Below are 13,010 nucleotides of genomic sequence, written 5' to 3' on the forward strand. Positions count from 1 at the left end.
CTTTGTGCATGTATATATCCGTGTGTGTGTGTGAGAGAGAGAGAGAGAGAGAGAGAGAGAGGGAGAGAGAGAGAGAGAGAGGTGTTTTGAACAATATTGTTTTCATTAAGGAAAACAATCATCCTACCGCAAGGACCCACACCGCCTAGATGATCAGGTACATGAGTATTGTTGGCCATCACAAGTCTAGCCTATTTCCCTTAGTCCCGCCCTCATCAAATGATTCTAGACCTTTGATCAAGCATGATGAAAAAGACATGCTTTAAGATGTCTTTAATCCATTGATTTTTATGCATCTCAATCTCGAGAATGAGATCTATGTTCAGCAACAGACCTGGACCCACTATATCAATGATCCCAGTCACCCAGCACATACGCAATTTGTGCACCGAGTCATGGTCGTTTCCGTTAATTATGATGAGTTAATCTCTCTCTCTCTCTATCTATCTCTCTCTCTCTCTCTCTCTCTCTCTCTCTCTCTCTCTCTCTCTCTCTCTCTCTCTCTCTCTCACCCAGCACATACGCAATTTGTGCACCGAGTCATGGTCGTTTCCGTTAATTATGATGAGTTAATCTCTCTCTCTATCTCTCTCTATCTCTCTCTCTCTCTCTCTCTCTCTCTCTCTCTCTCTCTCTCTCTCTCTCTCTCTCTCTCTCTCTTACATTATTCCAAATCGACTCCATGAAATACCAGAGAATGAAACCGTTGAAAATTGAGAGATCTCTAATCTCTTTAAATAAGATCAATCACGATGTGCAGCCAACGAGAAGATGAGATCCAAGAAACACAAACAAATAGTAAGAAAACAAGATTTACATGGTTCGGCAGTTTGCATGCGTCCATGGGAGAAGAGAGTTTCATTATTTCAATTAGGGTTACAAACTCTCCTTCCTTTCCTCCAGGCCAAGAAATGCACAAAAAAAACCCCACAATGTAACCTTGATACATGGCTTGTATATTGATACCACCTGATCATGACATTACTGAAATACATTTATAGTGCAAACTAAAAGGGTGATGAATCATTGCCAGAATACAAGACATCTCCACAACAAAAACTTGACACTATTTCTTAAGAAAAGAAAGCAAAAAATATGAGACAAGAAAGTTGGTAAGTGGAAGAATGGAAGACATCTCCACAACAAAAACTTAAGAATGGAAGAAAATGATCCACGTAGAAGAACCCAACTAGAGCCAGGATTAGAGCCGGATAGATTCCTTTCACATTCTTCATGAAAGTTTTCTAAAGGATTCATTTAGCCAACCCCAACTAGTTTGGGACAAAGGCTTTGTTGAGTTGAGTTGAGTTGGTTAGTGGTAACCTATGGAGTTTTATTTCGATTATTATAAAGGAGCCAAGAGAAATCCAGAGATTCTTTCTGTGGAGCAGTGTCTTTTGTTTATCTTGATTTATTCACTTTCAAATAGGGCAATTCAATTCTACAAATTTCTAGAAATAGATTCGTTGGGCCTTCACTATACTATCCCCCTCCAGTATTAAATTTGACCATCCTGCATTTTTGGGATCTCTATAGCCTCCATGACTAGTGGATGACTAGTGGAGGAAGTGCTGGAGTTTGAGACTGTTACGAACCCGAATTGGTTCGTAACGTGATTAATCTTCTTAGAGGGAAGATCAGCCTCTTGACCCACTTCAAGGGAAGGGTCGTCCTTGTGCAAAAACACAATTTCTACAATAATTTCTTCATTGATGAAATAGAAGATTACAACTTATTTATATCCCATAATCCTACATAACTTTCCTACGTAATAAGGATCCTACCCAAATCTACTTCCCAACTAAATAATAGCTTACTATTCTAAGAGTGGCCAATATGGTAATAGTCCTATCAAACCTCCATCTCCTACTGAATATAGATAACTACTAAAAATATTGCCAACAACTACATTAATATCAAAATCCAATTTAGATATTGCTAAATCCTAAGTGGGACCCATCTAGATACGTATCATTCCACTCGCGTTGAAATCAACCTTGTCCTCAAGGTTGAAGATTAAGCGATGACTGTTTGAGGAGATGTAATGCCCGACCCCACTGTTTTTCGTGGAATTTTAATTCTAAGGAAAATTATATGTCAATTAAAGTTTTACAAAGATTAAACAAGAGCCCTAACCCATAAAATAACCTTAAAGCTTGCCTAATAAGACAAATTCCGTCATAAGGCCATACCCTAATAGTAAATGGCCCATAACTTTGTCAAATCATGTACAAATTGCGAAATTTTGGGTCCGTTGGATAGATAATCGAAATACCCATCTAACGGAACCAAAATCAAGTCGAACGGATTAGATTTGATGCCTCAAAAGTGAGCTATTAGAAAAGTGACAAAAATATAACATGAACTATCGATTTGGAGCTCACTTTAACATATAAAGTGAGCTCCAAATTTCTTATCTCTTCTCTTTTTCTTTATTCTTTATCTCTCCTTTTCGTTCTTTCTTTGTCTTGTAATTAGTCACCATCCCGTATGTCCTCATCAAAGGTTGAGGCAACTCCATCTTCAATTCGATCTCATCATGCCATTCATCAAAGCACTTTTTTTTATCAATTCATCACGCCGTTCATCAAAGCATTTTTGATATGTCTTTTTGGAATGATTGAGATGTTGATACACGGGTGGTTGTGGGCATGGTTTTAAATTTCGACCAAAATCAGAAATTTCGGATTTCGATCGAGACCGACACCGAAATCAATGAAACCCGAAATGGTATTTTATTTCGGTTGAAATTTCGGAATTTCGGTCGAAATTTCGTTTTTTCCTGAAATTTCACCCAAAAAACCTGTTTATTTTAATTAATTTAATATTAATATTTTACCGAAATTTCGACCAAAATTACCGAAATTTGGTATTGAATAAAATAGTGGTTTTATCATTATGCCGGATTTCGGTCGAAATTTCGATTTCGTTGGGGTCCGAACCGGTACCGAAACCAAATTTTAAAACAATGGTTGTGGGTGGGAATCTTTTCGATGGTGTTGAACAGGTTGAGAGGAACAGGAGATTATTCGGCGGCAACATTTCTTTTGTGGCTTCTTCGCTTTTTCTTCTATCTGCTTTCGTTCTCTCTTCTTCTTTTCTCTCATTTTTTCTGTTTCGTCTGTCCTTTTTCATTGTGCAAGCCTTCTCGACGGTGCTCTCGTTCAACTCTTCTATCAGACATGGAGGTTCTTTTGACTTCACGCCAAAAGATAATGATATCTCGTTGAACTTGGCCTTCATAGAAGCTAGATGCCATAGGATCTCTCTTATATTCTCATCCCACTGATCCATTGCTCTTTCAATTTGCTTCTACATGATAACGGATCTTGCTGCTCTGATACCAATTGTTACAAACCCGAATCGGTTCGTAACGTGATTGATCTTCTTAGAAAGAAGATCGACCTCTTGATCCACTTCGAGGGAAGGATCAATCCTCCTTTGTGCAAAAACACAATTTCTACAATAATTTCTTCATTGATGAAATAGAAGATTACAACTTATTTATATCCCATAATCCTACATAACTTTCCTGCATAATAAGGATCCTACCCAAATCTACTTCCTAATTAAATAATAGCTTACTATTCTAAGAGTGGCCAATATGCTATAGTCCTATCAAATCTCTGTCTCCTACTGAATATAGGTAACTACTAAAAATATTACCAGCAACTACATTAATATCAAAAGCCAATTTAGATATTGCTAAATCCTAAGTGGGACCCATCTAAGTACTTATCATTCTACCCGCCTTGAAATCAACCTTGTCCTCAAGGTTGAAGATTAAGCACTGGTTGGTGAAAAATGAGATCTTGCGTCCCTTTCTTCCTCCCTTCGTCTTGTAATTAATCATCATTTCGCATGCCGTCATCAAGGGCCGCAATATCTCCATCTTCAAACGAATCTCATCATGTCGTTCATCAGAGCTCTTTTGCTACGCTTTTTTGAAATAATTGAGATTTAGATGCACGAATGGTCTTGGATGAGGATCTTTTCGATGGCGTTGGACATGTTGAGAGGGATGACGGATTTTACAGCGACGAACTCAAACTCGACGACACTGAAAATCAGCGACGACTTTCGTTTGTGGCTTCTTTTCTCTATGATTTCTTTCGCTCTTCTTCTTTTGTCCTCTTTTTCTGTTTCGTCGTTTCCGTTTTATTGTGCAAGGCTTTTCGACGGTGCTCTCTCTCAAATCTTCTATCATACAAGGTGGTTCTTCTGACTTCACGCCAAACGATAGTGCTATCTTGTTGAACCAAACCTTCATAGAAGCTAGATGCCATAGGATCTCTCTTATATTATCATCCAACTGATCCATTGCTCCTTCGATTTGCTTCGACATGAGAACGGATCGTGTTGCTATGATACCAATTGTTACAAACCCAAATCGGTTCGTAAGGTGATTGTTCTTCTTAGAGGGAAGGGTCGTCCTCCTTCTTGTGCAAAAACACAATTTCTACAATAATTTCTTCATTGATGAAATAGAAGATTACAACTTATTTATATCCCATAATCCTACATAACTTTCCTACATAATAAGGATCCTACCCAAATCTACTTCCTAATTAAATATTAGCTTACTATTCTAAGAGTGGCCAATATGGTAATAGTCCTATCAAATCTCCGTGTCCTACTTAAGATAGATAACTACTAAAAATATTGCCAGCAACTACATTAATATCAAAAGCCAATTTAGATATTGTTAAATCTTAAATGGGACCCCTCGAGGTACGTATCAGAGACGTTGAGGTTCTAGCAGATGTTGTGGTCCTCCTAGCCTCTGAGGCTGTAAGCCTTCTAGCTTGTGTGTTGGTAGCATTGGTGGATGAAGAGCCCCCCTTTCATCATTTCATTTGATTTTTTTTTCTTTCTTTCTTTTTTTGAAATGGACCCCATTTCATTTGATTCATTTAAGAGGTAATTTAATAAGTAAGAGACCAGAATAAAGGCAATAAAAAAAACAAATAAAAGATTAGATTATAAGAAGCTTACCCTCTGGCTGACGGACAATGACCCACCAATTCCTTTCTCATCCAGTCATCGTAATTGAACCTTCTATTAAAAAATTCTTCAACAGCATGGTCTCTTTCCCTTTCAGAGAACCCATTATTTTGTTCTTTTACACGCATGAAATGCCCGTCATTTTTCTTCTTTTTGATTCGCAAATCCTCTTTCTGCCACCGTTATGATTTTTCTTAAGACACTCCTTGATCGTAAGCTGTCGTTGCTTTCTGCATTGCTGTGGTTTTATGCCACCTCCATCATTGGCTTCTCCACCATTGGCACCACTAAAAATTAAAAACCATCATTGCTACTTCCACTACTCTCTATCATTGTGCCATCGTCTCTGCTACAAGCACCAATCTGACACTCGCCACCGAAATGAGCTATATTCATTGATATTAGTTGACGAGGAATGCAGCATGTTGGAGTTGTTGCATCCGTGGTTTGAGGTGATGAAGAAATCATATGAGGGCGAGGTAGTATGAGGCAGTTTGTCAGACCAACATGGTCGAAGGTGATGGATTTAAGAGGGTGTGATATCTCATCATCAAAGGTTACGAAGGCCAGGGCGGTAAATGATGGATTCAGGGCTGCAGGATCTAGAGTGCACAGTCTTCTTCTTTCTAGGTTTGTGTCAAACCCTTTATGGGTATTTTGGCCATTTAAATAAAGTAACTTTAAACAGAAAAAACGAAAAGAGAGGGGTGGAAGGGACAAGAAAGGGGATGGAAATATCATTTCCATATATAGTTGGGGGCCATAGTAGCTAGAAACTCCTTGGGCAGGTGGGAAACCTGTTTCCCCTAAAACGCGTTTCAGAGAGTTGGGAAACTCGTTTCCAAAATGCATGAGAAATATGTAAGAAACTTAAATGAAACACATGAGAAACATATGGAGAACCTGTAGAAAACGTATGGGAAATATGTGTGAAACTTATGAAAGTCATTTTTAGAAAAACACAAAAAATTGTGGAATAGATATTTAAAAGTAAAACAATAGCATACGCCGTAATAAAAACTAAAGTAAGAAATATCCAAATAGAAATTTGAACTTAACAAAATTTAAATCTACAAAACCATATATTTCATGTTTTCCTTATGTTTCACATCCGTTTTCATTAACATTTCTCTATCATTTCTGAATCGTTTCTAATGTGTTTCATAAGACGTTTCTCGTACGATTTTTTATTGTTTTCTCGTTTCTTGTTTCCCCTCTATTTTTTTCTCGTGTTTCCCGTTTTCCTTCCCGAATCCATTTCCCACCATGGCAACTATTGTTCGGGCTCTAATAATTAATGTTCCATAAATTTATGATCTCTTATTTCTTATTGCTCAGACTAGGAATGAGCATTGTTTCTCCACTGATAATTAATTCTCTTATTTCTATTACTTACAACAAAAACTTCATGATATAAGATATAAGAAAGTACTTTTGTAGGAAACGTTGTTCCAAGTACATATTGCAATTACATGTTGTATATAGGTGCATAAGAAACGTTCATCAATCTCTTTGGTAAAATTCGTTGTGGTGGCCACAACAGCTTTGGACTCTAACGTGACAATGCCATTGGAGCTAATGACATGTTGTAATGGAGACTTCTGCCTGACAGTAGCAGTAGGAGGTTGTCATATTTTCTTCTTGCCTGAAAATTATATAACGTGGGCAGGATAGGGAGAAAAAGTTGGACGAAGGAAGTGCTATGTGAGTAGGGGTAAGGGCTTGGTGACGGACAAAACTTATATAATAATTGATATGCCCTAATGAATTCTATAAAATGCGGCTACCAATGATATTAATTATTTGATCCCCAAATGTGTATATGTACTTTTGTGTTTGTGTTTGCACGCATGCATAATTTGTGTGACTTTTGAGATCTGAAGCTAAGAATTAATTGCTTTGCAGGAATTATTTGAAACAGGGCCTTACCTCTCGCTCGGAGGAATGAGAATGGAAATCATCCGAATAAACGCATCACTGCATCTGTAGATTGATAAGCTCTATTTTTATCGAGTTTATAACACTATCCCAATTCTCCTTTTATTGTTTCAATGTTCATTTATTTATCAATCAAATCCATAAAAGTAGATTATTCATGTAAAGTCTTTATGTTTCACACAATAATTCAATTGAAAGGAATCTCCTCAATCTGAAACCGGGTGTTTCTCTCAAAAACCATATGTATAGAACTATGATATTTGGTAGAACAATCATACAAAGAACTGCCTAATTTATCATATGTTTGCTGAACCAGTCTATTACCAGATCAGTTTACCAAAAGAGGGGAAAAAACAGAAGGAAAAAAAATAGTTCTTAAACAAGAAGTTGAGCACAGTGTTTATTTTGGAGACTGATATCCCCACTACTATATTTTGATAATGGCGCTACTCAATTTATTTGACACTTTTCTGAATGGATTTTAATAACATCTTGAGTATTGTAACAGCCGTGAAAGCCTAATTAAAAAAGTGTAAAACTGCCATGGTCAAAATATGGTTAGTGGGGATATCAGTTCCTTTATTCAATGATAATGCTATGGGATGAAAGAAAATAAAATGATGTAATTTTCCAAGTAGCAGTAAAAACTCAGTTTACTTTTCCTTTCCTCTTGAGTTGGGAGGAAACTCAACATGGAAAATTCCTTGCTTACAAAGAAAGTAGAATGAACAGTGCATGGCAATGCCATTCAAAAAGAAAATAAAAAATAAAAAATAAAAAAATTAATGAGTGCGTGACAATCCAACATCTCTGAGAAAGAGAGAATGATATCATTTTACTGATAAATTAGGCCTTGGTACGGTGGAGGCAAATAGGCAATACCCTTGATATTTGATCCAACAGCAGTTTCTAATAGGATAATCCATATAGTGCAGTATTTTTTTTAAAAAGACTAGTGGCCTAGTTAATGGGATGATCCAAACTATTCATTTGTTGGGCTACACTTAAATAGGTTGTGCAATATGTGACTATATAAAATCTCACTTTTTTCTTTCGAGGACAAACACTATTTCAGGTTGGGCTTCATAAACTTTCCCTCAACCAGGTTTCCTCTGCATATAAAAACCTGCTTAGCTGTCTAACTCACGTCATATGGAGTTTGCGGCAGGACAGAGGCCGTTGTCCACCTTTGGCTTCTTCAAATCCCTTTCATCTTGTTGCTCTGATCACTATTATAAGAACAGGCATTTTCATATTTCCCGGTACAGATGATGATCTTTGAAAAGCCACTGCAGCCATTAATTTAGTCAATTCTATTTCTTCATGCTAATTAATATTTGTAAGTTGTGCTACAATTTTTAGTTAAATGTAACAAGAGAATGTCACACACTAAGGCCATGTTTGGCCGCTGTGGAAGTTTTTTCCATGGAATATTGGTTCATCAAGTGGCGGGAGATGGGACAAGGAGGGTGGGGAAATGAAAAGAATGAAAGATGGGTGAAGGCCAATTGAATGTGTCTTCTAATAATGCAGAGGTCTATGTCCGAGGCAATCAGGGGTGGGATTCCTGAGTGTGATAGTGCCAAGGATTTCTTGGGTGCTGTGGGGCAGAAATTCATTGAATCTGACAAAGCGGAGACTGGAACTTTAATGGATAAATTGATTAACATGAGATATGATGGAAATGGAAGTGTGCGCGAGTACATCTTACGATTGATAGACGTGGGATCTAAGCTTAGGTCTCTGGGAGTGGACATATCCGATTCATTTATAGTACACCTAGCCTTGCATTCACTCCGTTGAAATTTGGACAACTAAAGACCACTTATAATGCATTAAGGGAAAAGTGGGAGGCTGAATGAGCTGATCTTTGTGTGTGTTTAGGAGGAAGATCGCTTGAAGAAAGAAAGAATAGAAAGTGCTCACTTGGTACAACTGTAAAACTTAAGGATCATGGTGTTCTATCTATATGCCATGATTACAAACACAATAATATAAATTAATTTAAAGGATCTTCTCATGCAAAGTACTAGAATACAAAAGGAATAAGAAACTTACCTTGATCTCCCATAGTAGTGGATCGAATAGGATGATCTTCTACTCCATCAAATGGTGTATGACCAAGTATGATCACAATTATCAGAAATCTCGTTCACAAATGATCGCCGACAAACATGAAATATGTAGTATGGAAATAATGTACCTTTATGCGATCGTTTTACGTTAAATCCAATATTGGTCAACCTTTTTGCTTCTCTCTTGAAGCCCTCGTGTGACTAATAACTGTCATGCTTAATTGTAAAACTTAAGGCTCTTTTGTTTCTTACCAACAGCCCATATGTGACTATTACTGTCATGCTTAAGTGTAAAACTTAAGGCTCTTTTTGCTTCTTACCTGAAGCGCATATGTGACTATTAATGTCATGCTTAAGTGTAAAACTTAAGGCTCTTATTCAGGAATATTTCCACAATTACCCAATGATAACATATATTTCTTAACTAATATTAGAATTTTATTATTATTATTATTAAATCAAACCGGCTACGCTCTGGGTAACTACAAGAGCTGCCTACGTAGCAGGAACAAGCTTACACATAGTTCTTGTTATTCTTTACAATATGTCAAAATTAAAATGTGCTCCCACTAACCAAGTACATTAAATGATTAATCAACTGAAAACAGTCTTTGTACTTCAATAAAATTATTTCCTACCAATTTTATTAGCTCTAAGGAAACTTTCTCCATTTCCTACTTAGATAACGACTCCACCCTTAATTTGAATCCTCTGGCTTGTGAACATTAGCTGCCTTTTTCTTCTTTTCTAGCCAACACTCCATCTTCTTATGTCCCTTCTTCCTGCAATGGAAACATTTAATAACATAGCTCTCCTTAAGTTAAGCTTGGGATCTTGTGGCAGCTTCAACATCTTCGACTAGAAAGGTTTCTTAAAGTTTGGTTTCTCACTTTGAAAAGAAAACTCTGTAACTTTCTCATGTTGTACCAAGTGAGCACTTTCTATTCTTTCTTTCTTCAAGCGATCTTCCTCCTGAACACACACAAAGATCAGCTCATTCAGCCTCTCACTTTTCCCTTAATGCATTATAAGTGGTCTTTAGTTGTCCAAATTTCAACGAAAGTGAATGCAAGGCTAGGTGTACTATAAATGAATCGGATATGTCCACTACCAGAGACCTAAGCTTAGATCCCACGTCTATCAATTGTAAGATGTACTCGTGCATACTTCCATTTCCATCATATCTCATGTTAATCAATTTATCCATTAAAGTTCCAGTCTCCGCTTTGTCAGATTCAACGAATTTCTGCCCCACAGCATCCAAGAAATCCTTGGCATTATCACACTCAGGAATCCCACCCCTGATTGCCTCGAACATAGACCTCTGCATGATTAGAAGACACATTCGATTGGTTTTCACCCATCTTTCATACTTGGCCTTCGTTTCACGAGAGCAATATTGCATTGGTTTTGGAGGCTCATCCTCTCTAAGGGCCAAGTCAAAATCCATAATTCCTAGAACAATCTCTAGGTCCTGCTTCCATCTCTTGAAACCTAGCTAAAAGTAAATTAAAATATAACTGATCCAAGATGGATGTCGTGAAACAACTGGAGTTATCTACGTACAACGAGATGTATATATCTAATAGTATTTAATATATTTAATATTTGCTTTATCATTAATTATTTAATTTTGTTAATATCTATCTACAAGTGAGTTGTGGCCTATGGGTGACTTGAGGATTGTAACTAGTATTGATCAAGGTTTAAAATTTCGGTTTCGGTACCGGTTTCGGACCTTGAAATTTCAAAATTTCGGTCGAAATTTGGTACAAAAATTGAAACCAATATTTTATTCAATATTAAATTAATTAAAAAAAAATAGATTTTTTGGGTCCAATTTCGGAAAAACCAAAATTTTAGCCGAAATTCCAAAATTTCGGCCGAAATAAATGACCATTTCGGTTTTTGGTGGTTTCGGTGTCGGTCTCCACCGGAATCTGAAATTTCGGATTTCGGTCGAAATTTAAAACCATGGTTTTGATAAGGACACCCCTCCACAAAGGTAAATTCTCTTTATTGAATAGTAATAATCCACACCACTTTTGATATCGACACCCATATAAAATTGAGCTTATTTTGAACTTCACTTTTGATATTCTCACCCAATATAGAACCAGAGTACCCCCTTCATGTGCGTTGTTTTGATTGAGACGCTCCCATCAATTAAAGGGATTCATTTCATTTTACATGGGTGGTATAGATGATGCAGTAGAGAGAGAGAGAGAGAGAGAGAGAGAGAGAGAGAGAGAGAGAGAGAGAGAGAGAGGAGAAGGCCATAACCATGCTACTAAGGAAATAGTTTTGGGCATTGATTCAGGCACCCGACTTAAAACAAATTAAAATTGTTATTAAGCAGCTGTTGTTTTAATAACAGCACTCATTGTTCTTGTAAGAAATAAGTATGTTTTCTAAACATACATTGATTTGAGTGAAACATTTATCTAAGTCATTTGTTATGATAATTGCACCCATGTGCAAAACGTGGAAAATTATTTTAGAAAGGACATGCTCTTTTGATAACACCACTCCCTTGATCAATTTACTAATATATTAGAGTATTGCTATCAATATTAGCACCCACACTACAAATGCATTAAGAACCATTTTATTTTATTTTCCTTTACAAAATGATAATAATAATAAGGTGAATTTAGTAATTATGATTGACAGCTCGTGGGTACTTTGATAAGCTCTAGGAACTAATTTTGATACCTACACCCAGACTTTGTGTCTTTCTATATAGATGCAACATATTTATTTACTGTTTATTTTTATCACAGCTATACAAATTCATTCTTGATTATAAGTTTGGGTTTTGTTTTGATAATGACAGCCATCATTTGTATATGCGTCTGTATGATCTCTAAGCATCTCTTTTGATATTGGAACTCTCTGGTTTTGTTTATCATATGTGTACACTCATAATGATAAAGGTACCTTGGCAGTTTGTCTTACACTCACATATATAGTTTCTGATATTGTCACATATGCATGTTTGTGTACTAAGGTTATTGACGCCCATTATTTGTTTACACAAGTATATGTTTCAATTTGAGACTAAAGAACTTTCCAAATCGTGTTAGAAAATTGCGTTTTGAACTATAGCGGGTAGTGGTTGGCCCAAAGGAAAGCCCTACGTGGCTCAATTCAAGATGGCACATGCAATCGAAGAAATCCTAACGGCCTTGAAGATCTCTTCAGCCCAAAGGTGTTGACATTTTCGAAAGCTGTTATGATTTCCAACGTTTGCCATTGTGATGTAGTTTTGGACAGGATCGTTGCACGTTGTAATCTTATCCAAAGGAAAGATTACTTGGATGCAGGAAGGACTTCCAGTGACTTAATTAAAGAAATTGTTGTAAAATTCTAGACAGGACCGTTGCACGTTGTGATCTTATCCCAAAGGAAAGATTACATGGATGTGGTAGGACTTCATATTCTGATTCTCTCTTAAATAGAATGAGAAAAAAATTAAAATTAAAATTTTAATTCTAATAAAAAATTTCATTCCGGCATTGTTTTCGTTTTTCTTCTATCCCAGTGTCAATTCCATACCTTTTATTCCATTCATTTTTTGAGCCAAACATTGCAATCACGTGACTTGGAATCAATGTCGATTCCATTGCCTGATTCCAGCAATCCAAACGCACCCAATGGGTAGTGAAATCAACAATACAGATGGAATCAGAGAAATGCAATTATCCTAATGGATTTTTCAAAATCACAATTAAGGGCTCCAATTCCCCTATAATTACTCAATGGGTAGTGAAATCGACTGTACATATGGGATAAGAGAAATGCAATTACCTTATATGTCGTCCAAATTTATCAAAATCTAGCATTAGATGCTTTGATCAAAGGATTGAAGAATGAATGTGCCAGTTGGTTCAAAAATCGGAAATGATAGTATAAATTTCTATCTATACACGATGAAAATGATGGTTCGAGATTATGCATAGAGACCTTGGAGAAATTTTTTTTATTGATGGA

General features: G+C 36.5%; 1 protein-coding gene across 2 annotated transcripts in view; it reads left to right on the top strand.

The window, feature by feature from the left end:
- The window catches only part of LOC143893108 (Insulinase (Peptidase family M16) family protein), a 75,792-nt gene extending 68,538 nt beyond the window's left edge, over window positions 1-7,254 (top strand). For both annotated transcript variants that reach the window (XM_077398071.1, XM_077398072.1), the window contains exon 24: window positions 6,910-7,254. The gene's annotated coding sequence lies outside the window, so the exon portion shown is untranslated. The remainder of the gene's footprint in view (window positions 1-6,909) is intronic.
- The last annotated feature ends 5,756 nt before the right edge of the window (window positions 7,255-13,010 follow it).

The sequence above is a fragment of the Tasmannia lanceolata genome, unplaced genomic scaffold (genome assembly GCF_043159265.1).
Source record: "Tasmannia lanceolata isolate RefF3 unplaced genomic scaffold, GAP_Taslan_0.1 ptg000015l, whole genome shotgun sequence".
In the NCBI taxonomy this organism is placed as follows: domain Eukaryota; kingdom Viridiplantae; phylum Streptophyta; class Magnoliopsida; order Canellales; family Winteraceae; genus Tasmannia; species Tasmannia lanceolata.